Source organism: Phlebotomus papatasi, chromosome 3 (genome assembly GCF_024763615.1).
Source record: "Phlebotomus papatasi isolate M1 chromosome 3, Ppap_2.1, whole genome shotgun sequence".
In the NCBI taxonomy this organism is placed as follows: Eukaryota; Metazoa; Arthropoda; class Insecta; order Diptera; family Psychodidae; genus Phlebotomus; species Phlebotomus papatasi.
The window spans coordinates 13,533,552-13,560,730 of NC_077224.1; the positions used below are offsets into that span (position 1 = coordinate 13,533,552).

Sequence of the window (27,179 nt, forward strand, 5' to 3'; positions counted from 1 at the left end):
CTGTATCAATCTCAAAATCCGTGTGGCATTTCGGTCCTGCTCTCACGGATGAAAGAGAGTCTACTGTAATGTTTTATGGAGATAGTAGTTTCTTTGATAAAGACCTATTCATTATTTTACATTGTTTTAAATTTATATATTATAAAAAAATATACAAGACTACCAGAGCTTTATGACAACTGTCAGAGTTCTTGTTGCTGTCAAACAGAAGTTTATTTGAATATTTTGAACTGTTTAACTGCTTTTTGTTACCTATGTTAATAACCTCGAAAAAGTATGTCAAAATATGACTGTAGTGACGTTTTTTTACCTCAGAGGTATCGACAATGCTGCGACGATGGGTAATTTTGAAAAATTTAAATTTTAGCTGAATTTGGAATTTTATGACTGTTTAATGCCCCTTTGTCAGAAATTATGACCTTTTGAATGGGGAAATCCCTGAATTTTTCATGACGTCACCCAAATGTCCCTTCAATTCAATCTCAACCACGCTTAGTCATAAAATCCCCTCATCCTTGACGCCTTCGAGAGGAGGCCTTGTTATCCTACTCTCTTGGACATCTTGGAAGCATTATAATCCTTCCCAAATTACATTGCATATAATGTGCGTTTGCATGAGCTGGCTGCCAACGGTTGATTTATCTCAACACGATTGGACTGTGTCCAAATGGGATGTCTTAGGTCACGACTGGACACAATTTACTCCCCCAGCCTCTGTCACTTTATTGCAATTATAGGGTTAGTCAATTGATTGGGTTTTGTGGCCACTTGGTTGGGATTTCCTCTAGGAGTCACCAAAAGAGCAAAAATTCTTTTTATTGTATGTCGGATGGCATAAAATCGGCAATACATGCTGCAGTATGGTGAATCAAGGGGGGAGATGCAATTTGGAATGACATGGATAAATTAATTGGCGAAATTGTACCGCATCAAGGCCACAATGCAAAGGAGCTGAACAACAGAGCTTCGCAATGCAATTAGAAAACGACCACATAAGACTTGGGCAAGGGAATAATTGGGTGATTTAGCTGAGGCATTAAGCAATGGGAGGTGAAGCGGCCTCCCCATCAAAATTCCATATTCATGCGGTGTGAAGAAAGTACCCCCAAGGAAAAGTGAATTTACAGCTTTGGCATACGTACTTGCCAAATATAGCATTAAAAGTTCTGCATTGAGGAGCTTTTTTTTTATACTCCTTGTATACATGTACTTACACACACAATAACGCCGGAAAGTGCAGAGACAAGGCGCAAAAAATGTGCTTCCCCTTCTATTTTCCTCTCTTAATTTTTCACTTGCTGCCCTTCCTGGATTTTCCCCAACTCCATTGAGACCGGTTGAGAAATTACAGAAACGGATTTGAACCAATGACGCACACTTAGGGTAAAGTGGTGCAAGTTGGACCATGGTACAATTTGGACAGGGATTTTTTTCTTGATAAAATTAGTTCTTTATTTTTATTAGTATATTTTTAATGCTTTAGTTTTATAATTTGGTTTCTTGTGCTTAAAAAAATAGTACTATATTTATCAAGAAAAAATCCCTGTCCAACTTGTACCGGCGAATTGTCCAACTTGTATCACTTTACCCTACTACTGATAATTGCGTTGCTCACAGTAATAGTGGGCTATTTTAATAAGGAAATACGAGAAGCCTCTTATGTTCAGGACTTCTCACTTTCACTATCTTTAGTAAAATAAAATAAACCTTTTGTTTTAAAAGAAAATGTCTCTTAATTCGTTTTGACCTAGCTCCCTATAAAACGTAACTAAATTTTTAAATCACTAATATTTAAACAAATTCATCTCCCTGTTTAATAAAAAAATTAATTGCCTGTTGTAAATTTTGAATCAATATTAGTCAGAAATTGAAAAAATTTGTAAGTAGTTAGTTTGAAATTGGGTTTTTTCTCCAATTTTTAAATAGAACTGAACCATATCAAATAGCCAAATTATATCATGATAAGGCTCAATTTTATTTAAAAGTAGGCGAAAAATCCCATTTTCAAAGTTGCCCCACATTCAAAGGTGCCCCACTTCCCCCTATCTTAAAGCTGCCCCATTTCTCATAAGTTTGATTTTTTTTTAAAACTGAAAGACCGGGATAATTTAAGTGATACATTTAAACTGTAAGACTTAATTACGTAAAGCAAAAGCTTCATAGAAATTCTAAAGGCATTTAATTATTTTTATTTTTATTTTTTATGATATTTATTTTTAAGAGAAATATTTGATTAAATTATTAAAAATTATTAAAGCAGAGGTATGCAGGAATTGTTTGAAACCGAATAAACGTCAAATGAAACTTGTACGTCAATGGTCAAAATGCAACCTGAACAAACTTATATTGACGTTTATTCGGTTTTTAAGGTTCTTTCACACCTCTGCCTTAAAGTCATTTATATTATATTTTAATTGTTTATATTAGCTGTTACAGCAAAAACCTCAAGGGATTAGCCACTTTTAAGTTTTGTTAGAAATATCCTTAAAAATCTAGAAAAATTAACAATTTTTTTAACTAAATATTTGAAATATGAAAAACTAACAACTCTTTGAAATCTTAAAACTTCTTCTAGCCCTAATGGCTTTTCAGATGACTTTTTAACTTGAATTAAGATTTTCAAGTATCAAAATTTCTCGTAAATATTAAAAAAAAACATGAAATAAAAAAAATGTAACCATTAAAATCTGTTAATAATCTAAATTTCCTCTGTAGTTTGATATTTTTACCTTCTTGAGTTGGAATTTATAAAAAGAATATATACTGGATATCGATAATATCAAAGGAGGAAGAGTTTAAGGGGTTTTATAATTTTAAAGTTGTCAGAAAGCATAGACAGAATTTAGCTACAATGTTTTTAAGCACTATGTATTCTTTGTAACTCTTTTTTCATAGAAGAAAATTTGAACTATTTAAAAAAATAGTACTGGGTTTATCAACAAAAAAACTGATATTTTTGAAAAAAATATCTATATGCAGGATAAAGAACTGGAGTAATAATATAAAATGCCAATAAATTGACCTTCACAATAAAAAAGTTTTATTTTTTTTAAGTTTGAAAATGCTTTTCTTAGTCTTAAGATAAAAATTTCAATACTAATACCTTTTAGAAAATATTCAAAATTAAAAAAAAAGTTTTTCATTTCAAAGTGTTTAATTTCTTTTATTTAGAAAAGCTTTTAAAGCTTATTACGCGATTTTTTTTAAATTTATTTCTAGACTTCTTAATATTATTATTTCTCAGTTATTTAAAATGTGTTACTTATTTTATTAATATTAATCTTTAAAATTTAAATATAGGAATTAGTAGGGTATTTTCGTTTATGCGTTATGGACCTAGGAGCCAAGGGAGCCAAACAGTTGAATATATTACTTGTAAGCTTTCTTTGACCTTTTCCTAAAGCGGTTTTCAGATTAGAGGTATGGCACAGTTCCCTAAAGATCTCAGAATCCTATATAGCAACCAATTTTATTTGTTTTTCTGAATCTTATAGATAATTTTCCCTTAATAATATAATCCCAAATTAGTTTTTCCCAAAAAAATCTGGACTGATAAGATATTAGAGCTGTTCAGCCATATGATCTGAGCCTTATACTGCATTCGGACTTAACTGCTGGCGATTTCGTTCATTTTTTTACACGACTGATTTGCTAAATGGAAAGCAATCATATTCAAATAAATTATAATTTCGTTAGGTTCTCTTTAAAATTGACTCTCTGAAAATATACAGAATAATTTCTAAATATTTTCTATGTTCTTTAGTTTTTACTATGTAGGATCAAATTCATTATAAACATGTTAAAAAAAATAACTTGTTCGAAGCTAGAGTCGTTCGAAAGTAGCGCGATTTCCCCTAGGCTGTTCTAAAACCTCTCAAATTAGAACTCACAATATCCGTCTGGAAGAATCCTTTCGGACAAACTTTAATAAATCTAATAATAGTTCAAGAATTTATTGTTCTCATCCGTTTCCATAATTTCCGTCACGGTCTCTAGACCGCAGTGGACAAATTTCATTTGTTAAAGCTTGTGGGAGCTTTTTTTTCTTCTTCTCCATTGACTCGGTCTCCTAAATTATTTAGGCTTCTCCCCCCTGAAGTGTGTTTCACATATTTTCTCACTCAATTTAATAACACTGGAAATTATGTGGGTGGAATTATTGAATATGATATATTCCTCACCCCCTGAGGACCAACTTTTTTCTCTCTAACTGGGAAATTTTCCACTAAAAAACGTCCGTTTTCACTTTAAATATCATTGTACACCATTCATGGAGTAATTCTTCCTTGTTGGAAATCCACTCTCACCACAAGTACAAGTGTTTTTCCTGCATGGATAATCCATATTCATAAATAAATCATTTAAATTAATCCCACATGGTCATGAGGTGGGTTTCAGCTTTTCGTCTACGACGGTGGAAAACTTAATATTTATATATATATATATATATATATATATATATTTTATTAGTGAGTCTCGTGGTTGAGCACTTTTGCGTTTATTGGCGCTATTAAAAGGGTGAGGTGGAAATTTTCTTGTATAGCACAAGGCACATGCAAAACCCGCGAGAACTTAGGCCTAGTGAACACTCCGGCGCGTCATTCTACGGCACAGTCTTCACCCTAAATAACAAATTCAGCCCGACGCGACGGATGGATCTGTGGAGTCCAAGAGAGTGGTTAGCTTTGGTAGTTTGCCTTCAGGGAGCCCATCCGGCCAAAAACCAAGCAAAGAAACGCGCGCGCGTCGAGTGACATAACATGTGATTGGCGCTACCGGGCAAAATCCAAATGTAAAACATACCCAATGGTACAATCCAAGTGTCTTTTAAATCAGGACAAGAAGAATAAGAGTCATCGGAAACTTGGCAGTTGATAACATGGACGAGTTCAAAATCATCATTTCAAGTAGGTTGACTTGATCTCAAATTCATATTTAGGTTAAATCAACAAGTTTTAGATATATTTCCGTGCATAAATCCTCCAATGTTCAGTAGGAACACAAATTGTTTCAATTTAAGAGAATTGTAAATACAATTTATATGACAAGACTTGCTCTACATTCAATTTGATTCAGTTTTCAGAAGAATTTTTGTTGGAAATCGTCTCAAGATTGTGAAACAAAACAGCTGCGGGGTTTGTTCGATGCAGCCAGCGATGCGTTTTGGGTAATTTTTTAAAGTGGTTCATTCCTGAGATTAAATCTCCTGCCTGTCTGTTATAATCCCCTAAATTAAATTACAATACTGAGATTCCTAAATTACATTTAAATTTAAAACGTTAATATAATTCCATTATTGAACGAGAATATTTTGAAAAGGGGAGGGGTCCGTGGTGCAATTGGTAAGAGCGTTCGGCTCTTGGGCGGTGTGGCCCCTGGCTCGACTGTCACAGTTGTGAGTTCGAGTCCCGCCTGGTGCAAATGATTGAAGCGTCTGAATGGACATTTTTCACGAAACATTGTAAACTGAATAATAAACTTGTAAACTGAACAATGTACAAAATGGCAATAAAAGCCCGGTTACATCGAAATAAATAAAAAAATATTTTGAAAAGGTACCCAACGGAGAGTCTCGGAGAATTTCCTCTAATGGTATGTTTCTTAGCTAAAATATCTTTATGATCTGTTATTATCCCTTTGAATGTGTTCCAGCTAAAATTGTTAGTTAGGGTACAAAGAAACGTGGATACTTCTAAACAGGCTCAACTGTGCTATGAGCTGGTAGATTTTGAAGAATCTCCTATTGTGTTTCTTTTCTCGGCTACAATTTCTTTATAATCTGTTATAATCCCCCTGAGTGTACCTCAGCTAAAATAGTTTGTTAGAGTTCTATTATACGGAGACATTTTGAACAGACTCAATTATACTATGAGCCAGTAAATCCTGCAAAATATCATCTAAAGTTATTTAGCTGACATTTTTCTATCATCTGTTATAACCCCCTGAGTGTGTCTCTGCTAAACTAGTTTGTTAGAGTTCTATAAAATGCACTTATTTATAAAGAGACTATGGCTGACTGACTGTGCTATGGTTAGGTCAGTTTTTAAAAAAAATCCTCTCATGCTGTACTTCTGAGCTAAAATCTCTATATGATTTGCTATAATCCTCTTGAGTGTGTCTCAGCTAAAATAGTTAGTTAAGATTCTATGAAATGGAGACAATTTAGACTGTACTATATGTAAGTAATTCTTGCAAAATAACTCCTAGTGCTTTGGTTTCTAGACTAAGAGCTATTTATCATAGGGGGGTGACATTAGCTCTGAAAAATTGTACCAGTTTTACTGTAATTTTTTTCCTGTTTGCGTACACATTTCACGGGATATCTGTAAAACTACATAAGTTGCCAATTTCGGGTTTTCGGTTGCTCATTCTACATTAAATTGGCTTTTTTGCATTTGTATTATTTGCTAATTCATTCTACAATGAGAGAAAATAGCTAACAAACTTAAAAGTTTTTTCGGCACGCTGGAAACATAATGGAAAACATAGGAAACGTCATGCCCCTGATTTATCACATGTTATAATACCCTAGAATTCTTAAGGTTCTATTAAAAAGGCGCATTTTGAAATAGTTAGAGTTCTATTAGACGGAGACTTTTTAAACAGACTGCACTAAGCTATGGGCAAGTGAGTCCCAGAAAATGGACTCTAATGCTTTGCTTCAGTGCTAAAATCTCTGTATTATTTGTTATAATCCCTCAGAGTGTGTCTCAGCTAAAATAATTGGTAAAGGTTCTGTAAAACTTGGACTGTTTTAATGGACTCTACTGTGCTATGCACCAGCAATTCTTGCTAAATCTTTCCTAATACTTTTGCTTCTCAAATTTATGTTTCTTATCTGAAATTTCTAAATCATCTGTTATAATCCCTCAGAGTGTGTCTCAGCTAAAATAATTTGTAAAGGTTCTGTAAAACTGGGACTGTTTTAATGGACTCTACTGTGCTATGTACCAGTAATTCTTGCTAAATCTTTCCTAATACTTTTGCTTCTCAAATTTATCTTCCTTATCTGAAATTTCTGAATCATCTGTTATAATCCCTCAGAGTGTGTCTCAGCTAAAATGCAAACTGAAATGAATTTTATGTATTTGAGTACTTCTTAACTAAGAAATCAGTTGAGAAAACCAATATAGTAATTTGATATGTCTGGTGAAGACAATTTAAGAGTTAAGAGAAGATAAAATCTTATCCGTGCCTTTCAAAATTTTGAAAATATATTGTTTGGTTTATTTTTCTGATCAATTATTAAATTAATAACAAAACACAAAATTTTTAAAGCTCTCTAGGGTTTTTTTTTTAAATTCCAATTAGAAGATCTCTAACCAAAATAGGAAAAAACCTTGGGAAAATCTTTCAGGCCTCGCACATACTCTAGCTTCGAACACTTCAAAATCTTCTCATATTCCTTTAATGTATTTGACCTCTAGAAATATATTTTAAAATCCAGTATTAAGTAACACATTTCCTAGAAAAATAGGTCAGCAGGGCAATTCTGTAACGATATGACAATGTCATATGACAAATTTTCGTGATGAATTTGGGAACATGACGACATTAAAGGCCATTGAGCTTCGAATAGCCATTGGAATGATCTCTATGAAGCTCTTGGCAAGTGGTTTGAATCCGATTTTTCATAAATTTTTCCGAATGTGCCACAGAAAAATTCCTAAATTTGTCATATGACATTGTCACACTGCTGCAGAATTCCCCTACAGGTTCATTAAAGAAATATGATAAAAATATGAATTGTGCGAAGGCAGAGTGTGCGCGAAACCTGAAAGCCTTTCTCTATTGTAACTTAGAATGGCACAAGAAAGAAGTATTTTTAAAAAGTCAAATTATTGTCTTTAGAAATTAGCATGATAGAAAAATAAAAATATTTTATGTTAGTTCTATTTCTGTAGACTTTTGCAAACTATGCTCATTTAACTATTATATGGTTATAGGATTTTCAATATAATCTCATCTTGCGATTCTAATTTATGACTCTAACCTAAGACATTTCAATATTTTTATTTCAAACTCGTTAAAAGTTTGATTTTCTATTAAGAAAGTTTTTTTTTTATATAAATGAAGTTGTTTTTAGAATTCAGGATATATTGAATGCAATGTATCTAGTTGAATTTAAGGAAATATATATGTTTTTCAATAGATTTTCATTTGTGTCAGTCATAATGAAATACACTTTTCCTTTGTATGTTTATGAAACTTTTAATAACATTTTGCATAGGTATTTTTATGAATTTATGGCTTTATTATTTAAATCGTTCAGATAGAAAATCTTATGACTTCTACTAGAATATAAAGACTGTTATGACCTATTCATTTCAGAGATTTATCTAGAGAGTTTAATTGCTAAGATGGTTAAGGGAACCAGGTCCAAGTTTTAAGATTTTTTAATGATTTTTAAGCTAATTGGAAGGCTATCAAACCTCACACAAAAGTGAAGCTATTGCTTACTTCACAATGTTAATTTGAGGATTTTGGACTTCGACTCAAACAAATTTACTTAAAATTCTTGTAGGAGAGGATGATGCCTTAAGTGAAGGCGCGCTACTTTCGGACAACTTAAGCTTCGAACAATTCATTTTTTTTTCAATGTGTTTTAAACTAATTTAATCCATTATAATATCATATTTTAGTGCCTTAAATTTTCATAAAAGAGCTATTGGTAAATCCATTAGGAACATGGAAAAAAGTGAGTTGTCCGAAGGTAGCGCGCTTTCCCCTACACATTTTTAGATAGCTTTTACAGTATAATTTCCAAATATATCAGAATAGCAAGTCGATTTTCATTAAGGAAATGCTCGCAATTATATTTAGTGTCACTCTATGAAAGTTGTATCGGATTAGACCGTTCTTATCATAAACTTTGAGCAAACAGCTTTACCTAAAGCCGCTATTAGCTCCAGAATGTATCTTGACTAAAGTGAATTTGTTTCTTTTCTTCGCAAAAGACTACTACTAAGAACATTCCTAATTTAAATAATTCACACCCTATATTCAAGGCTAGTAAATCCAGAAATCCTTTATTCTTCTAATGCTTTAAAAGAAATATTAGGTAATGTAAAATAATATACATCCACAAATGCATCAGGATTTAATAATTACTGCTACAACCTTGTTTAACCCTTTAAGAACGATTGGAACACCGGTGTCCCATAAAGAAAATAATTTTTCTTGATTACCTAAAGTTATTTTTTTCTTATGTCTGTACATAATTGTAAAGTAGAAGGTTGAAGGAATCCAGAATATTTTTTGCAAGTCTCTAGCTATTTGCTATGTAGTAAATATTTAAGCTCAAAAATGGCGAATTTTTAAATTCTCAAATTCATAATTGATTTTATTTATTTTTTATACTTCCAATTTTTTTAAGCAAAAACCTTTTGGCAATTAAAACTACAATACTCATACGTAATATTTTTCATTAAAGCGAAAAATATTATTCATTGGAATTGTTAGAAAAATTACTTAAATTTTTGAGCTATTTTTGTCCCTATCGTTCACAGAAGCACAAAATACACCGAATCAGACTCTGTTGGACTTTCCAAGGTTTGATGTAAGACTTATCATTGATTATGTTTCTCAGTTTAATTATAATTGCTGATTTTCAATCCGTAAAAAGTGTCTCGCCGTTAAAGAGTTAATTCGATCTTCACTTTTGGGGAGTTAGATCCATCCCACTTCTGAAGTTGTAAGCCTTATTGGACTCACTTGAGAATCGATGCAAATTTAAAAGGAAAAGAGCCAAAATTCCGAAAGCTAAAATCCCAATTGGGTAAAATCCTGAAATGGCCAAAATTTCGAATAGTCAAAAACCTGAAAGAGACGAAATTATACGGAGAACAATAATAATAATAATGGTGGCACAATGTCCCATAGAGAAACTAGGCCTTCCCACAAAGGGAGTTCGATATATCTATTATTATTTTTTCTTGTACACGGATGGGGTTGTTAGTCCCATGCCCGTAGAATCAAGTGCAGTGAAGTTCACTGGATGCAATCCGAACACCTTTAACGCCAGAAAAATTCCTGGTGACCTAAAGGGGATTCGAACCCGGAACACTTGCATCATAGAGCAAGTGCTCTACCACTTGAGCCATTGAGCGCCCAATGTGTGGAATAATTTTCTAATACACAGAAATTTTCCTTTCATTTCCTTTAACCTCAAGCAAGCCAGCACGGGTAAAATCGTAACTAATTGTTAGGGTTATAGAAAAGCACTTTGAATCCCCTTTAGGTCACCAGGAAATTTTCTGGCGTTAAAGGTGTTCGAATAGCATACAGTGAGCTTTACTCCACTTGATTCCACGGGCATGGGACTGACAACCTCATCCCGTACAAGAAATAAATAATAATGCATGTATAAAAATCACCTTGAGGGAAGGCCCTGTACCTTCATAGAATGTTGTGCTACCATTATTAATATTATTATAGGAAGGAGTAACTATAACTTAAGGATTTTAGCTTTCGGGAATTTTGGCCCTTTCAAGGATTTTACTCCTTTCGGAATTTTGGTTTTACGGGATTTTGATTGCCTTATTCGGATTTTAGACCTATTAGAGATTTTGGTTTTGGAGATTTTAATGTTTGGGATATTTGGTTTTCGGGATTTTGGCTAGAATCTATTTTTATTAGCTACAAAAAGTGCAGCTATCATTTCAATTTTTGAGAATAAACAGTTAATACTGTTGAAAAGTAGTTTGGTTACCATTCACCCCTCTGTATTCCACCTTTTAATTACAAAATGATTATCTTGATATTTGGATTTTCAAATTTTTCAAATGATTTTCCAATCGGCTTTGCTGGAGGATACAAAGCAATGCTTGGAGAATCAAAAGCATTTCCCAATAGCGGTTGCGTTCAAAACAATCCCCTTCTCTATATCGATTTCCTTCTGAGAAAAAGTTTCCCCAACTCCCAAAGACACCTGGACTGATCCATTCACTTTAATTTATTTAAATACACCAAAACCCGAATATAATAATTAGGCCTCGTGGATCCGGATTCCTTCCACTCACCATCTGACCACTCATACCCGTCTTCGGCCACTCAACAGACAGGCCGGACAAATGAAGAATTGAAGACAAATCAATCGTCTATTTACACTACAATAAATAATTCTTTGAATAATTTGTCCCTACACTTAGTCCTTTCCTATCGGACATAGCCCTATCGGATACAACAAATGCTGGTATTTTCCGGGGTATGGGCTACGTATTGGGGCGAGAGGCGGAAAGAAAATTATTTTGGGCTTAGGACGATTTGAGGCACGAAAGTCAACTTATTTACTCGCATAGGGTTAAATAACACACACAGTAGGGAAAAAAAAACATTCCCCTAGGCCTCCCTCCCCTATTTGAATGTAATACGCGCGCCCCCTTTTTGTGAGAGATGGGGTAAAGTTGTACACGATGTTTTGTCCGCGACCTCGAGGTGCGCGATGTTGCATTGCAGATAGTGAATGGGAATTGTAAATTAATGAGCTTTCTCGGGTAGTTTGAGGCATGGGGTGCATCACACATAAATTTACACAATAATCAGCCACAGAGGGTGGTCAACACAGTCTGTCTAAAAGCACTTTGGGCCACTTGGACATCAATTGATAAATCCACTCAACATCAATCCCAACAAGATACTGAGAATGCTGACTTGTGCAAGTCAATTAAATGATGAGGCTTTGGGGCCTGAAAACGTGTGTAAATGTTGCAGGTCTGTCTGAGGCGGTTGGGGGACCAACGGGGTATCCCCAACACCGATCAACCAAACGGTGGGGTCCAATTAAAACTTCCAAGACGACATCTCAAGTCATCCCAAATTGCGTCACATTCATGGCTACATTTCATTAATAATAGCCAACACCCAACACACAGATGAAAATTAATCGGTTATAAATTTGAAAATTTTCCTCTTATACTTTATTTTTACCCCACATTATTTTTACACTTTTACACTTTATGCCACTCACACATACAGTCACACTGATGGGTTTTTTAAGCAATCCTCTCCCAATTGACTCATTCTCCTCTATTTTCGACCAACACTCACGACACTTTCGATTGACGTTAGATTTTAAACTTTACGTTCTGAACAAACAAAAAAAATTCCCATCACCGAAAATGATCAATTGAGGTACTTTCTTTAGAAAGAAACAAAAAGAAAACTTGAAGAAAGTTCACCCCAAATGTCCAATATCCATTTCCTCAATAAATGTAACGAGTCACCATTTAATTTAATTGTGTCTCAACCGTTGAGCGGTTCGATGGTAACAGACGAGAAATCCCACTTATGAAACTCGGTAAACTATCAAACTATGCCACGATGGTATACAACCATATGGCGTCCACAGGAAGGGGTAGCAAAAAGTCACGAGACCGGTATCCACAAGAGAGAGCGAAAGAGAACCCCGAGAGCTTTTCAACTATATATGTATAAAAGCTCCCAACACCGATACACTTTATTCCCTCAAACAATCGCATGCAGCATGCTTTCTCTGCGCATGAGAAACACCCTGTCGACCACCCTAATGCCATCCTTTTGTTCTCAATCGAAAAGAGCATTGAGAGAGCCAACAAGAGCTTTAAAAGCTCCTTCCTTCCCCCCTCACAAAAAAAACCCAAACTGCAATACTGCAGAAGTTGGGATACAGACTCAAGTCAGAGCTGGACTTGATGACACTTTCGAACAGTGAAAGTGTTCAAAAAAGCTCTCTCTTCCTTCCTCTACTGCACTCTCTTCTCTTCTCTCTCTCTTTGCGAACTTTGAGTTAACTTCATTAATCTGTTACGTATTTACATTTCGGTGCAATGCGCCCCTATAAATATGCAGACTGTCGAGTTTTCAGCAGAGTTTCAATTGCTGGAAGAGAACAATGTGAAGCCTTTAATTGTTCTACTTTGGAATTGAACAGAATTAAACTTAATATCGATTGTTCAATATTATTGAATTCTAAGTTAAATTTTGGGTAGTAGGGTGAATTCACCACCTAGTGCCAAATTTGGCTAGTCAATAATAATTGTTTTGTACCGGGGCATGACATTTCCTATACTTCCCATATGTTTCTAGCGCGCCGAAAAAACTTTTGGGTTGATTGGCTGTTTTCTGTCAGTGTAGAATTAATTAGCAAAAAATATAAATGCAAAATAAAAGCCAATTTAAAAACGAAGAGGCAACCGAAAACCCCAAATTGACAACCTACGTAGTTTTGGAGATATCTGGTGAAATGTGTACGAAAACAGTGAAAAATTTACACTAAAATCGGTCGCATTTTTCAGAGCTAATGTCGGTTTTGTATATTTAATAAATACAGTGTGAATCCAGTAGTGTCGACTAATTATTTTCCAGGTAGGAAATCTGTAAGTGAACTGATCGATTCACTTGTTTTTTTGAATTGATCAATTTGAGATTTCTTTTAAAACATTAAAAAAAATTAACCGCATTTTTATAGCTGCTTACAGTTTTTTTCGGATAAATTATACATCGTTACTACTTTTGCCAACTGCACAGAAAAAAATATTTTGTCAAAATATTGGTAAATGTTTGTGAATTCCTATGGAGGACTTACGAAATTCCCGTAAATCGTGTAACTCACAAACAAGTTGGTAAAAGTTTGAACTTTTTTCACAAACATGGTTCGTAACATAATCAGTTGAGGAGCATTTTTGTATTTTTGCAAAAATTTGTACGTAAATGTTCGTAAACATTTGTGAAAAAAATACAAACTTTTACGAACTTGTTTGTGAATTATACGATTTACGGGCATTTCGTAAGCCCTCCATAGGAATTCGTAAAGATTTACGAACATTTTTACAAAATATTTTTTTCTGTGTGCTCAGATCCACAAACCGAAGCTGGTCTATCGTGATATAAAAGTGATACGTGTATCAGAACGCACACAGAGCACCGTGCTATAGGGTAAGCTTACCGCCTTGGAGATTAAGATAGCACAGAAGAATGGAGACTGCATAATGAACCTAAATAAGTGGCCTGGGTGCAGCGATTCCGAAAAGCAATAAAACCGACCCATAGACAAATCTTAATTTTACGCCTGGAGCTTTCCATATGTACGGTAAGCCTAAATTTCCAACAAGTGTCCCATGTTCTAGATCCGTCTTTTAGCACCTGATCCGGGAGTGTAAGTTACCGACAAGATTCCTAAATATCGACGAATCCCCTCTCTAGTCCTACCAGCGTAACATCCGGAAATGCAAACCTTCCCTTGAGTCCCATAAACTCATGTAGGGGAAAGTACTCTCTCTTCGAACGTTCATGCCTTCGAATAATGTGAATTTCTCTTGTTTTTCGTAAGAGATTTACACTAAATTATCACGGAATTATCAACAATTGATGATAAGTCAACTAATATTTCATAGAAATGTGTAAGTCTCTTAGGAAAACTAAAAGAAAATTCACATTATTCGAAGGCATGAACGTTCGAATTCGAAGGGAGAGTACTTTTCCCTACCAGGAGTTTAAATTTTACAAAATTTTCGATATATTATATGTTAACCGATTTTCCGATTGATTTTATCCCAGATTCATCTGAAATACTTCTTCCGATGGATTTGGACAGTTTCGTCCAGCAACAGTTGCAGATAGCGAAAAAAGTGAGTGCTCGGTTAACCTAATAGAACTGGTAGCAACGTATTCATTTTGCCTAATTAGGTAGAAGTGTTTTTTTTCAAATTTTTCTTTGAGAAATAAAAAAATATAAAAAATTAAAAATATTTCTTTTATTGGCAATATGGGGTAAATACTTAAAAAGCATATAGTTTAAAGGCCTTAATTAAGTACTTAGTGGAAATACTCTTCATGTCCTTAATACAAATTACTTAATTAAGGGCTTTAACAGACATTTATAAAGTACTTACTGTTAAGGCTGTGTCGTGGTATAATTATTGTACTTTTGGTACTGGCAACAAAGTACTGATATTCATCTCATTGATGTATATTTTTAAGTATTTAGTTGTTCTAAGACTCCTCAAAAATTAAGTCATTGAAGCAATTTACACCGCCTCATTAGATTGAGATTAAACTGCCCCAAAATCGGTTTTGAGATAAATCAGTTTCAATTTAATACGGCGGCAGTGTAAATGGCCTTAATAAAATCCTTTACATTACATCCTTGCATTAAGACCGTATTGTCCCAAAATCCGATTGTGGGACAATTTAATCTGAATCTAATGCGCTGGTGTAAATGATTCCATTGAGTTAAGAACTTATCAATATTTAATAATTTCTTAGTGCATTAGCCTAGTAGTTTCAATTTTTCACCGTCCAATTTAATTTTTTGCTGACTATTTGCTTTTGGCAAAATACCCATTTGAGATTCTAATTTTTTAAATTAAAAATAGTACTTTTTGAATTATATTTACAATTGTTAAATTATTTTTATTTCAATTCTTATTCTTTGTATCTTCTGAAATTATTATAGAAAATGTAAACATATTAGAATTATGGCACGGTCTAACTCTTTTAGAACGAAATGATAATATTTTCCCAATTAATAACTTCAGAATTACATATTCTCTCTGTCAACAACATAAAAAGACTTTATATATATTTTTTTTAGATTTTTCCACATAAGAAAATGAAAAAAATTAAATTAAAAAAATAACGTGTATGCTAATGACCTTTTAAAATGATTTCACACTAGAAAAGTAAAGTTTTACTACCTTCACACCTAAAGACACTTTTCTAAATTTAACAGTACCAGTAGGAAGCAGAATTTTATGAGAAGTTAAGTTTAATAGTCTTTTGTTAATTTTTAATATTTTCCCGTAAAAATTTTCGCAAATTATCCAGGGCTATTTTTAGTATACTCATGGAATTAATGCTTCTGGTATATTGAAAAAGGATCTCGAGATAAATAAATAAATAATGAATAAACAAGAGAATTTTAAATTAGTTAAAAGGCTTACAATCATTAAAAGAAAGTAATTAATTCCAACAGGTTTAAAGTAAGCTTAAGTAGGTTTAAGGTAAGCTTGGATAGCTTTGTTCCCTGCGGATGACTTTAACACCCCCCTGTTCGTATGCTTTTCTTTCTAAACATTAGAATTAAATGAAAAGCTTACAAACATGAGGGTGTCAAAGTCAATCGCAAGGGACAAAGTCATCCGCACTTACGGTACGTAAATACACAAATGACCCATTTTAACTTCCAAACTATCATAATGGTAACATATAATATTGGTTATTATATTCAAATATAAAAGAATAGTTGACATCATTAGAGTCCGCTTCATAAGGAGATCGACACTATTGGAATCCCACTGTAATAATTAATGAAACTGCCTTTGCTTTGATAAGGGTGATACTGCTAAGGCTTTTATAATGGTCCTTTAAGGTTTTCAAAGACGATCCAAAATACTGAAATTTATTCATCGCAGGAATGTTAACATTTTTTACTCTATGAAACCTGAGATGAAACTAAATAGTAATTTAAAAAAAATATATCTTAAAATGCATGCTGAACTTGCATTAATGATTTTTAAAATCAAATTTTAGTATGATTTTTCTGAAAAGTCCTATAAAAGTTCTTCAGTTAAATCATAAATTTTGGCATCCTTGGCATGTTTAGAAGAGTTTGTACAGGAAGAAATAACTCATTTTTGGGTTCAAGATAATCAAAGAATCCTTCTAAAAACTTCTAGTTACCCTTGTCAAAGGAATCTCTCACAATGTGTTGGACAGTGTAATCGAGATGTAAAAACAAGAACTATAATGCTACACAACATCCTTGTTAAGTGCTAATGGTCATACATATTAAAAGTTTGTCACTTAATTTCTGTGCTCTGAAAGCAGTTGTACTTCATCCAGTTTCATTGCTGTAGTTTAGTATTACCTATGATTTACTTCTCTCTCCTCATTATTCTGAATTTTAAAAACTTTATCCATGGACATTTTTCTACGAGTTCACGCTGGAGAGTTTTAATGCAATTAGCAAAAAGAATATAAACATTCAGGTCAGGTCTCTTAAATTAAAAGACAAACTGGAACTCTTGTAGTAGGGGATGGGTGGGCAATACGATACAACAATTATAGCTCAATTTCGCGATTTTTTTTAACGTAATAAATATCAAGGTATTTTGTTTTTGGATTCAAAACCTTCACGACTTTAGCCAATCAGATAACACGGTAAATTTAAAGCAGCTTAACTGTTTAGGTATGTCAGTAAAAATGTTTTTTGGGTCAATATGAACTCAAAATCACATAAATTCCTATTAAATCAGTCTTAGTTGCTGCGGGTCTATTAAGATAATTGGCACAGATCTTCAACAATATGGTGTGCAAGTGTGCATCTTTAGAACAGAAACATTTTCCAAAAGTGCAACAAAAAACTTTAATTAAACTGTTTCTTCCAGTATCATTGCTATTAAATGAACTTGTCTTCTCAACTTGTGATAATTAGGCTAAGAATAATTTCTCCATAAAACCTCTTCAAACTATCTGGAATTTTAGATTAACAAGGGATTACTGAAGTTGCAAATACCGACATATTTTCAACCGGAATTAGAACAAATGGTATTATTCGAATAATTCTGAAGATTATCAAATGGAATCAATTATACAGAATTTCGGTTCGACGGAATGTATCAGGAAATAGATGGAAACACTGAACCTTTCTTGATTTTCACAATTTTATTCTCTACTATGTTTCGAGGATGGATGTCCTCTTCATCAGGTATCGAATATTGCAGGGAAAATCACGTGGTGGGAGTTGTTACACTGCACTTGGTATTGAACATTGCGGATTAAGTTGTGATATATTATTGATTATTATTGTGTGGAATTATTATGATTGTTATCATAATAATTATTAATAATAGGAGGAAGTGGTGCTACTTAGAGATGTGGAGCTGGATTGTTATACGAATTTTTCGCCTATTTCTAAATGAAGCTGTCCTTACAATTATTTTATTTAGATCCACAATTATTTTGTCTGTCCAAATTACATCATCTTAAAACCCAGCTTCCATTAGAAATATGCAAAAAACGTATAACAATGTAGTCTCACAGCTCAAAGTAGATCCACCTCCCCCTATATAGGGCGTGCTCACACTTATGACCGTTGTACGCTTACGAACAGCATGCAAAAATCTCAAGTTCTCGCCTAAAACACATTTCGAAAAACAATTTTTTAGAAATCTGTTTTAGGTAAGAATTTAAAATTTTTGCAAGCTATCTCTAATACGGCCTTCAGACCTAAGACTTAGACATATGACTCTAATTTCTTATCAATGATTTTGTTTTGGAAATTTATCACTTAAGATTGCACAACATGGGCAAGTGATCTAATAAATTTTGAAAAAGCAAAAAAATGGTTCCTATTTTGAATTTCGAGATCATCAGGAACTGGGCTAAACCTTAGGTCTGAAGCCGGCCTAAGTATGCAGCGTCCATAAGTGATGACTCATCCTAACTGCTTTTAAGCTAGTGTTTTTGAAAGCATATTTTAGAGATATAGGGATTAAACGAAGCTTAAATGATTTAAGAGTTTCATATTTAAGAAATAGCGGCCACCGGCGTCTTATCTTTCGTAACCTACCTCCAAAATTAAAATGATTGAAAGCGCTCTCTCGGATTATATGACCCAGCCGCATCGTCCAAAAAATGTTCACATAAAATTAGCAAAAAAAAAGAAAAAAGAAAATAGAAAAGAAAAAGCAATCTAATGGTGTCTACACGCTAGAAGCAATTTTCGTCAAAAATTGCTTTTTCTAAAAAAAAAAAATCTGACGTTTCTGCCCCACTGCCTCACACGAATCTGAAGTTTCGAGGCAAAATTTTCTGCATTTTTTTTGAGAAATTTCTCCTAGTGTGTAGAGGCCATAAGAAGCTAAAAAGCTCAGTATAAGCTGTTGCTTTCTCTTTTTGGAATGGTCATTCCAGAAAGTTACCACTTTAATAAAAAAAATTGGTCGTTCTCTGTTCAAGCATCCACATGTCCTTATGGGGAGCATTCTAATGTACTATTTGGGTCTCTGAATCACTTAATATTCAGAAATTTATCTATTTATGTATAAAATGGTAGACTTGGCCCACAAAATTACTTTAATCAAGTGGTCAAGACTCTAAAATTTAAGTGATGGAAGGTTTTAAATGCTGATTTGCGACAATTAATGTGAACTACAATAAAATTTTAATATTCAAGTCTGATTAGAGAGCATTACTGTCCTTATTTACTCTAGGGATAAGGGGGGCGCCTTTGAATTGGTGCACTTTGAAAATATGCCAGTTTTCCTACTTTTTAAATACATAATTCAGTTCCAGTTTCATTTAAAAATAGAAGTAAAAATTTTATTTTAACATCGCCCCAATTCAAAGGTACCTTGCTTCCCCCTATTGATCAAAGTCATCTATCAGCAAATTATAAAATTATTTTTAAATTATTAAATTCTTTTAAAGTCCTAAAACATTTTTAACAAATTTTTATTTCTACCGGTGTCGTTATTTTTCCCGATTTGTTTACTGTAGTAATAGTAATAGTAATATTAATCAACCTTAATAATAGAGTTCATCCCTATTACAATTGTGATAAAGAGAAAAAGAAGAACAAGTAAAAAAACAGCAACAAAAAAAGAAAAAGAAAAATAAAAGAAGGATTTACAATACTATAAGAAAAGGTAAATGAAAATTAAATAATAAAAAAAAAGATCTAGTGCTTTCTTAAGATTCAGCCTGAAAAAAGCGTCGGATGCCATCTGCAGACCTACGCAGATCACTTGGAACGGAGTTAAAGATAACTACGCCCTTTACATACATACCCTTTCTATAAAAAATATTATTATTCCACTTTTTCTATTATTTGCAGTACAATCCATGAAATTGCCCGGACTTCCCCTAAATGCCTGCTTCGAATTTTTAAGTTGACTTAATAAAACTTATTGCAATTTTTTCACAAACTTAATTTGATACATAGTGCATTAAATCTACATAATCTGATTAAGATTTTAAATAAATATTGCACAACTTCTCAATAGAGCTTTTATCTGGATTTCTTCAGAAACTTCTCGCAGCAAAACTTTCCAAAGTGCCATATTATCCTGAATTCTTTATTATCATGATTTTTTTTTTTAATTCAGTTAACTGTACTGATAACAAAAATCCATTTCCTGCAATGTACCAAAAGTTTCGATGATTCATTTGGTTGAATTTTCGCGTTTTCTCATTCAGTGCTACATCGGGAAAAGTTTTCTAATTAATACCCATTGACTAACTTTCGACAGGATGTACTAAAAACTATACCTCAACTCATGAAATTGTATTTTGAGAGAACTACAAGAGTTCATTTTTTTTTGCTAGTCTGCTTCGCAAAATGTTGTACGTTAACCAAATCCAAAACGCTTAAACGAGGTGCTGAAACGTTAATATATAACTCTGTGATTTAATTTCCCCTGACAAATCAGAATGAAAGTCTCTCTTGCTAGATGCTTTGTTACACTCTGGCTGGAAAATGCCACGCCATGAAATTTTTCCCGTTTGCCGGGTGCATATTGAAATCTTAAACCTCAATTTAGATAATGTTACCTCATTTATTTGAAGGGGTATGATAATTCTAGTAATATTGGGGATTATTTTCATTTGGGAAAACTCACCCGCCAGCAACAAGGATCATCTGCATTATCTATGGTGGCTTCATGTCATTGATATCCAAGAGATTTTATCCACTTGGCCCATCTCTGGGTCAACATTGAGAAAATCTGTTCATCTGTTTCACCATCAATTAACTATTTTTCCATCATTTTATGCACAATTGCAATGAATATTCACCTCCTGCAAACACATTTTCCTTCACGTGCTTTCCACACCAAAAGCTTCCCCCAGAGCTTTTGCCAAAAACCAGAACCATATAATTGTAAAAACAATTGTGGTGGGCAGATTGGGGTTTAGATATGTGGGGAAGGGCAATTTTGAAATGTAATCTCTATGCTTCACGCCCACCCAAAATACTGATGGTGCAAAAAGCTTCTGATGGAATCTCTATCATGCTCTATTTGTTGCTCCATCGTCAACTGATGTTCCCAATTGGAGCATCATGGTTTTGTCAACGAAATGGCATGGCTAGTAGCTGAAATTCATCGTGTGAGGGCGAATGAGATAAATGATTTTGGAGATTATTGTGTGGTTAGCAGCATATTGTGCGAGATATGTTCACAAGTTGTGCGGAAGTGGTTTGTGCAACGCGCTCCTATTAAATTCTTGGTTCATCGCGTGGAATGAATGTTAAAATCAATTAAAATGGTAAATAATCCTGCACAAGAGCATTACAACCATCACTCATTTCCATATCTGTTCATACTATTTTTTTAATCTTTGTTTTTTTTTCAAATCCATCCAAAAATAATTACGGTTTTGAAGTAAAAGGTTCGATAAATTAATAAAATTCAGTGAATCCAAAATTGTTAATAAAATTTCAATTAAAATTCGCCATGAGATTCTAAAATAAGATATTGCATTAGGGAGGAGTAGGGTACCTTTAAATCGGGGTAGCGGAGACTGGGGCAAAATTAATCACGCATGGTAGATATTGGGATGTAATACCTTACAAGGAATATTGAAGAAATCATAATTTTATCGAAGCAATTACAGTAAGTTTCGGCATAAGTAAAAACGGTTTATATGAATTTGATATGAATTGCCTACACTGAGAGAAATCCGAAAAAGTCAAAATAACATTCCGGAGATGTTTATTTTACCCTGGAGTATTGATCCGAAATCGGTGTAAATATTATGCTTTTTAGGTGTATTAGGGGTTAAAGTTACCATTTTTCATGTAAATTTTACCCTTACGGCGTTATCACACTTGCACATTAAAATTTTAATGTGATTCACATTAATTGTCGCTTGTGAGCGTCCAAATATGTTATTTGTGTCTTTGAGTCACTTAATATTTGGGGTTGTTCTATTTATTGATAAAGAAGTGGACTTGGCCTGAAAAAATAAGTTTAAATTTACCTAAAGCATAAATATTTTTCACATTAAAAAATTAAAGAGAAAATCGCATTAATTTTTCGCATTAATGCTATAAATCAATTTATATCAAATTTTACGGGCCAAGTCTACCTTTTTATCAACAAATAGATCAAATTTTGAATATAAAATGATTCAAACACACAAATTACACATTTAGACTCTCACCAGCGACAATTAATGTGAATCATATTAAAATTTTAATGTGCAAGTGTGATAACACAGTTAAAAAGTGTAAAATTAACATTAAAAAATGTTGATATATTTTTACACCCAAAAAGTGTTAAAGTTATGAGGAAAAAGCATTAATCGCACCACCGTTTTTTCTCAGTGCCTGAGAAAAAAACGGTTTGAGAAAAAAACGGTCTGTTTGAGAGTTTATTCATAAAATAATTTTTGAATTTACACTAAATTTATGCAAATATTTTTCACACGGTAAATTTGTAATGCATTTCTTATAAACCCAAGGCGTCGAAAGTGTATTGCATACATCACGACGTTTCCGTACTGTATTACAAAGATATTTCCTGTGGGCATACAAATTTTCGTGTGACTGGAGTGAATTCACGGGCCTTTTTTCGGTCCCGAGAATTTCTTTCAAAGCGGACCTCTCTGTACTGCCCTACCTGTACCTGGTCTACACTTATGGATGTCATGCACTTATGGACAACTCGCAAAAATCTGAAGTTCTTACCTAAAACAGATTTAAAAAAAAACGAAAAAAATGTTTATCATATCATAAACTAATAATTTTATGACTTGTCGAAATCTGTTTTACATAAGAATTTAAGATTTTTTTATGCTGTCCATAAGTGTATATTTGGCGTTATTAGATTTCAAAAATTCGAAACAAATTTTCGATTTTTTGCTAGTTTTGTGTGCATTTTGCTCCACTGTGCGGTGGTGGCTGCCCTTCGTGGTTTGACTGTACAAGTACATGAGTGTATTGTAGCAAAATATAAATATCAAGGAAATTACATACTTCATTTTAAAATAATGCAGTACAATATAATACGAATATTAAAAAAACGATGCATTTTGCAACATAACACTAAATGATTTCAAAATTTGTCTGGATTTTGAGAATATTGAAGTATATTGCTCGCTTTGCATGAAGAACACTGAGAAAAATGTACGGAGATATTTCAAATGTACATGAGAAATATGGTTCCACAGGCTATTATATGAATATTACACATGAACATAGCTGGTTTTCATATAATTTTTAGAAATGGAACTATATTATTCTTCCAGTCTTTTTTTAATAGCTAATATTGTACTCATGGTTTTTTTCATGAAAAACCTACATGTTTATCACAAAATACAATAGAGTCTCTCAAATTTGAATCTCTCAAGTTCGAACGACTTTTGAATTCAAAATGTCAATTGTGAGGTTATGTTAAAAAATTTGTGTTGTGGATGATTGATAAACATATATCTATGCTGCCTCCTGACTATTTACAAACATTATGAGCGAATATAATGAAAAGAAATTTCGTCACTACGAAAATTTGTGAGAAAGTACGAGTATTTGATTCAAAGTACAATTTAATCCCACATAAATTCCGTTATTTTTAAAATATCATAATACCAAAAGATTATAAAATGCAAACAGTTAAAATGTGGCAATGTATTGACATAAAGTAAAGTTTTCTGACCGATAAATTAACATAAAATTTTATCACAAATATTTTTCAGTTTAAAAAAAGACTGATATCATTACATATTCTATATCGCGTGTAGAAAAATTGTAATTAAATATCAAAGCGGTTATAAGATCGAAAATTTTTATGGTGCTTTTATGTTTGTAGCCTCTACACATTGGAAGAAATTTTCGTCAAGAACTACCTTATTGAAAAAAAAGATTATACGTTTTTGCCTACAAAATTTCCCCAATTTTTTTTTACAGAAATACTCCTCAATCGCAAAATGGGATGATTTTGGGATTGAAAAGGCTCCAATACCATTTTACGATTAAATTCAGTCCCATTTTGTGATTGACTTTTAGAGCATATTGTGAATAATTTAATTCTATTTTTCCGATAGATTTTTCGAAAATATTGTGATTGATTTCATGGCATTTTGGGATTGATTCTATCCCATTGTGAGATTGAAATGGCTCCAATTACGTTTGGTGATTGAATCTATCCCATTATTCGATTGATTTTTCGAAAATATTTCGAATATATTTATCCCACAGTGCGATTAATTTTATACCATTATGCGATCAAATATATCGCATCATGGGATTTCTTTTATCGCATTTTGAGATTGATTCTATCGCATTATGGGCTTGTTTTTATCGCATTATGGAATTGTTTTCATCCCATTTTGGGATTATTTTTAACCCACTTTAGGATTACTTTTATCGCATTATGGGATTATTTTTATTCCATTTCAAGATTGTTTTTATCGCATTACGGGATTGTTTTTATCCAACAATGCGATTGAATTCATCTCAAAATGTGACTAATTCCATCGCATTTTGAGATTGATTTGATCGCATTATAAGATTGCTTCTATTCCACAATGCGATTTAATCTCGGTCATAATGCGATTAATTCTATTACACTCAGGGACAAAAACAATCATGTTATGCAATAGAAATGTGTACATTTTTGAGTAAATTCAATCGCATTGTGGGATGAAAACAATCCCATAATTCGGTGGAATCAATCCCAAAATGCAATAGAAATAATTACGTTGTGGGATAGATTCAATTCCATTGTGGGATAAAATCAATCGCAATGATTCCTAAAATTCCGTGTAAACGTGCGATAAAAACAATTACATTTGTTCCTAAAATGTGGATTTCTAAAAACCTATCACATTCTGAGATAAAATCAATCACATTGTTTCTAAAATTCAATCCCAGTTCCCCTGCATTCAAAAAAATTTAGGATATTTCTGGATCTTATTATTTATTTATTTTTATTATTATAGATTATATTAGGAATCTCCATGGGATTGTAACAATCCCATGGAGATTTAATTTGGATAATTGGAAATTTCTCTGCATCTAATATATAGAGGCCTTTATGGCCAATTCCTTTTTCCACGTTATACCAGCTTTAGAATGGAGGTTTAGCCCAGTTTCCAAAGGCCTCAAAAATCTAAATAAGAAAAATTTCTGTTCTTTTTTCAAAATCAAATGGATAATTTTCCCTTAATATCCAATCCAAAGCTACAATTTCCTCAAAAATCTTCCCTAAGATGGAATTAGAGGATTTAAGCTATATGGCTAAGCCTTAGGTCTGAAACCGGTATTACGCTCTTTCTTAATATATTTATACCATTTATTAATTTATTTAAAAAGGTTTTTTTTTATTGCTGGTGAATTAAGTTTCCAGTTAAGTATAAAAAGGGTGAGGCCATAAATAACTAAAAGTGGTGACAAAGCCACGGTCAGAAAAGAGAATTTTTCAGAGGCCTTGAAAAATTTCCTAAAAATTGTGTTTGATATATCGGAAGGTGTTTTAGATAAAATGTAATTTCACTGTCTTTCACATGTAACATATCCAGAACTTCAATACATTTCTCTCAGTGGAAAACAGCTTATTAGAGAATTCTTCAAAACACTGTATACTATTCAATTTCACCACAGCTAAGCTCCAGATAAAAAGCACCATCATAATTCATCTTCAAACATTAAATAACATAAACCTTACAAAAAAATCTCAAACATGCTCCATATCAAAGTGGTTTATAGTGAAAATATCCTCAATCCATAAAACATTAATTTGATTCCACAATCATGCAGTTCGTTGCTGTATTTAAATTAATTTTAAAAGCTATTAACCATTAATGGTAATGTATTGTTGCAATTTCAATTTTTAATTTTTTTGTTGTTTTAAAAATCTCATTTCCGAAATATACATAATTTTCCGTATTAAAGTCACTTGGCTGAAGGGCTGCTTTTGAGCATGAAATATGATACCAAGAACTTTATCAAATGATGATGGGGTATTCTCTCAGTCTGGCATTGGATAAACAAGTTAATTATTTTGCATTATTGAGTTAATTCCCTTGGTGTATGGAGCTGTCGGCGTGGAAAAAAAGGTGAAGGAAGTTTTCTAATTAGAAGGAAAATTCCTATTGTCGGATGCCACAGAGGCAGCAGAAAATCCATATAGACAGTCTTCTGCATCAGCTTTTTTTGCTGGCGCATCGACAGACCGATTTAGTTGTTTAGTGCTGCAATTTAATGCTGCCCCCGAGAGCCACCCACATTTATACGTAGACTAAGAGACGCTATAAATATCGTTTTAACCGAATGAATGACGACAACATAATCACTTGAACGATTTCTATATGCCTCCAACACTGACAACCATTCCGCACAACTTTAACATTTATTCGGATTTTCTTATGTATTTTCAGAAGTGTGGAATTTTAACCCAGTGTAAGATAAATTATTAACCGTGAGAGATGGATAGGTATTAAAATTCTTGGAATGCACAACTGGGCTCAATTGGGCCAAAAATATCTCAGGAGTGAGACCTATGAGGAAATTAAGAGAGAGCATAAGGGTCGAATTTCATTAAAGAAGGTCACAGACACATCGATCAAACATCACCCAACAAAAATCACTCTACAATCATTTTGAATTAGAAATGATGGTTTCTTCCTTTTCAATGTTCCTTCTACTCTTTTTTCTTACTTTTCAGGAAGTCCCATTAGATTTGCGGTTTCTGGAGAATCTCACGAAAATGCTGTTTTTCTTTTCATATGTTATGTGTCGATTTTAATAATTGACTAACATGAATTTTCCATCATATATCTATTGTGAATGTCTATTTTCGTCTACTGCCAAAAATAAATGCTTCCTGAAAAACCTTACAAATATTCTGCATAATTTATGAATTGAAATTGCCCCATGAATACACCTTCATGTAACACACAATTTACGAATTCTCAAGAGAGGCAAAAAAAATCGAAAGATAGAAGAGGGCATAATGGCTGAATATATTGAACACTGAGAGAAAATTTTATCCTGATTTAAATAATTGAATAATGGTCTAAAATTTTCTAAGACTGTAATACAAAACAGAAGCTCATGCCTTAATCCACATTTGTAAATTGAATTTGGACGAATGGTTAATATACTCTTTTTTATGTCACATAAAATACAAACTCGTCTAAAATGGTATAAAGCAGTATGAGCATAAATATCAAAGTGAAAAGTACTTTTCAAAAATCTGAAT

At 32.9% G+C, this 27,179-nt stretch overlaps 2 protein-coding genes across 14 annotated transcripts in view; one reads left to right on the forward strand and one right to left on the reverse strand.

Annotated features, from left to right (window-relative positions):
- The window catches only part of LOC129807789 (potassium voltage-gated channel protein Shaker), a 345,833-nt gene that overhangs the window by 153,367 nt on the left and 165,287 nt on the right, over positions 1-27,179 (reverse strand). For 2 of the 13 annotated variants that reach the window (XM_055857281.1, XM_055857279.1), the window contains exon 1: positions 11,929-12,274. The exons of the other annotated variants lie outside the window; for them this stretch is intronic. The gene's annotated coding sequence lies outside the window, so the exon portion shown is untranslated. Of the gene's footprint in view, positions 1-11,928; positions 12,275-27,179 lie in introns of those variants that run through there. 13 annotated transcript variants of the gene reach the window in all.
- The window catches only part of LOC129807792 (uncharacterized), an 802,905-nt gene that overhangs the window by 121,860 nt on the left and 653,866 nt on the right, over positions 1-27,179 (forward strand). The gene's annotated exons all lie outside the window — the stretch shown is intronic.